The 3,509-nt window shown below is 46.5% G+C and overlaps 1 pseudogene; it reads right to left on the bottom strand.

Moving 5' to 3' along the window:
• Positions 1–556: 556 nt before the first annotated feature.
• On the bottom strand, positions 557–1,089 carry LOC105514379 (annotated as a pseudogene).
• Positions 1,090–3,509: the final 2,420 nt, after the last annotated feature.

Raw genomic sequence — 3,509 nt, 5'->3', positions numbered from 1 at the left:
TTGGTTGCCCCTGTAGCCATGAGCGGAACTCTCAAAGTCATGTCACCCAATCAAGACTCTCCCATCTATCCTATCTATCCTGAACCTTGCCTCCTGGGTCCTAATGCCTATGTGACAAACTTCCTCTTGCCTCTCTTCTCCGAGGCTAGTCCCTCTTCTAAAAACCACTCCCTGTCTCTGATGCTTTTCTAGTTTCTCCTATAAGAATGATTTCTAGTATAAACTTCAGGACTCTGTTCCTTTCTTTCTTTCTTTTTATTTTTTTTTAATAAAAGTTGAACTATTCATTCCCTTTTAAGTACACATCTGAGAGCACACAATGTATTTAATCTCTACCTTCATTTTACCACTGAAGAGCAGACCCAATCTTTGTTCATATAGCCAATTTGATCAGGAAACAATTTGCTGGGCACATATTCACAAGTACATAGGCAGGACAAAGACAGTTTCAAGAGCAGCCCCTAAGGCAAACCCCAACATATCTATACCATAGTAAGATACCACTATCAATCTATATAAGCTTACTTACAACAATGCCTATGTGAAAAGAATATAGTTATCCGTGCTTGGTGGAGTTGTGTGCTCTCCAAAAGTTAAGCAGACGGGAAGCCAAAAATATAAACTGGGACTGACAACACAAGAAAGATTCTTTCACTTAGGGGGTTAAGTAGCCCTGAAAAGAGACTTTGGAGTCAAGCAGCCGGGACTCACTTGGAGCCGGTGTACTTAGTGACCACCTTGGTGCCCTGGGACAAGGCTTGCTTGGGCCAGCTTGTCAGGCAGCAGCAGGCGCAGGGCCCTCTGGATCTCGTGGGACATGATGGTGGAGCGCTAGTTGTAGTGCGCCACGTGGGACGCCTCTCCCATGATGCGCTAGAAGATGTCATTGCCAAAGGAGTTCATGATGCCCATGGCCTTGGACGAGATGCCGGTGTCGGGGTGGACCTGCTTCAGCACCTTGTACATGTAGATGGAGTAGCTCTCCTTGTGGCTGTGCTTGCGCTTCTTGCCGTCTTTCTTCTGGGCTTTGGTGACAGCTTTCTTGGAGCTCTTCTTGGGAGCCAGTGCGGACTTTGCGGGTTCAGGCATGGCCAGACCCAAGACCGACACTGACCCCCGAGAATGCAAGCAGAACCGTAGTCTCAGCGTCTACCGGAAACGACTATGCACTTACAGAGGCCGTGCACATGACCTCTGTTCCTTTCTTTAGGCACCCGGGCTCACCAATCAGAAAGACATAATTTTTGCCCAAAGCCCCATTGGGTGGGGAGACCAACTATCCTTTTAGGATCCCTCCTCAGACAAGCAGGCCTAACAAAAGCTATTCCTGAAGCTAGGATATGGAGAGCCTCAGAAATTATATCCTTCCTATTCATATAAGTGAGGACCGAAGGTGTCACTCTTCCAACACTGAAAATCCCTTCCCTCCCTCAGGGTATGGCCCTTCACTTCATTTTTGGGGCATAACATCTTTATAGGACAGGAGTAAGGTCCCAATACTAACAGGAGAATGCTTAGGACTCTAAAAGATTTTTGAGAATGTGTTGGTAAGGGAAACTAAATCCGATTTTTCTCAGTCCTCTTTGTGATCAAGGAGGACAGGCAAGGGTGCAGGTTTTCAAGAATGTGTCGGTAAGGGCCACTAAATCTGACCTTCCTCCGTCCTCTTTCTGGTGTAAGAGGAAAACTGGGGTTTCTGCTGCTGCATCAGTGAGTGCAATTATTCTGATCAGCAGGGTCCAGGGACTGTTGTGGGTTCTTGGGCAAGCAGGGCTTCTGCTGCTGCATCAGTGAGCACAACTATTCCAATCAACAGGATCCAGGGACCATTTAGGTTATTGGGTGGGGGGGTGGGTGGAGGTGGACAAACCAAAACCGGGAGCAGTTTTTTCTTTCAGATGGGAAGCACTCAGGCATCAATAGGCTCACCCTTGAAATGCATCCTAAGTCCTTGGGACCAATTTGACCCACAAACTCTGAAAAAGAAGCAGCTCATTTTTTTCTGCACTATGGTCTGGCCCCAGTATTCTCTCCCTGATGGGGAAAAATGGCCACCTGAGGGAAGTATAAATTACAATACTATCCTGCAGTTTGACCTTTTCTGTAAGAGGGAAGGCAAATGGAGTGAAATACCTTATGTCCAAGCTTTCTTTTCATTGAAGGAGAATCCACAATTATGCAAAACTTGCAATTTGCATCCCACAAGAGGACCTCTTAGCTTATCCCCATATCCTAGCCTCCATATAGCTCCCTTTCCAGTTAATGATAAGCCTCCTCTAATCTTCCCCACCCAGAAGGAAACAAGCAAAGAAATCTCCAAGGGACAACAAAAACTCCTTGGCTATTGGTTATGTCCCCTTCAAGCTGAAGGGGGAGGAGCATTTGACCCAACCTATGTGTCCCCTTCTCCCTCTCTGATTTAAAGCAGATCAAGGTAGACCTGGAAAAGTTTTCAGATGATCCTGATAGGTACATAGATGTCCTACAGGGTCTAGGGCAAACCTCCGATCTCACTTGAAGAGATGTCACACTATTGTTAGATCGAACCCTGGCCTTTAGTGAAAAGAATGCAGCTTTAGTTGCAGCCCGAGAGTTTGGAGATACCTGGTATCTTAGTCAAGTAAATGATAGAATGAGAGCTGAAGAAAGGCACACATTCCCTACCAGTCAGCAAGTCATCCCCAGTATGGATCTGCACTGGGACCTCGACTCAGATCACGGGGACTGGAGTTGCAAACATCTATTGACCTGTGTTCTAGAAGAACTAAGGAGAATTAGGAAAAAGCCCATGAATTATTCAATCATGTCCACCATAACTCAGGGAAAGGAAGAAAATCCTTCTGCCTTCCTTGAGCAGCTACAGGAGGGCTTAGAAAATATACTCCCCTGTCACCCAACTCACTCGAGGGTCATTTGATCCTAAAAGATAAGTTTATTACCCAATCAGCCATAGATATCAGGAGAAAGCTCCAAAAGTGAGCCCTGGGCCCTGAACAAAATTTGGAGGCATTATTAAACCTGGCAACCTCAGTGTTCTATAATAGGGACCAAGAGGAACAGGCTGAAAGGGAAAAGTGAGATCAGAGAAAGGCTACAGCCTTAGTCATGGCTCTCAAACAAACCTTAGTGATTCAGAGAGGACAGAAAATGGCTAATCTTGATTTTAAGGGCTAATCAGCTGGTAGGGCTTGTTACCATTGTGGTTGGCAAGGACACCTTAAAAAAAGATTGTCCAACAAGAAACAAGCTGCCCCCCACGCCCATGTCCACTATGCTGAGGCAATCACTGGAAGGTGCACTGCCCCAGAGGACAAAGGTTCTCTGGGCTAGAAGTCCCCAACCAGATGATCCAACAACAGGACTAAGGGTGTCCGGGGCAAGAGCCAGCTCATGTCATCACCCTCACTGAGCCCCGGGTAAGTTTAACCATTGAGATCCAGGAAATTGACTTCCTCCTGGACACTGGCACGGCTTTCTCAGTGTTAATATCCTGTCCCAGACAGCTGTCC

The sequence above is a fragment of the Colobus angolensis genome, unplaced genomic scaffold (assembly GCF_000951035.1).
Source record: "Colobus angolensis palliatus isolate OR3802 unplaced genomic scaffold, Cang.pa_1.0 Scaffold243, whole genome shotgun sequence".
Classification (NCBI taxonomy): Eukaryota; Metazoa; Chordata; class Mammalia; order Primates; family Cercopithecidae; genus Colobus; species Colobus angolensis.
Note: the sequence above shows the minus strand (reverse complement) of the source record. Positions and strands in the feature narration are given on the sequence as shown.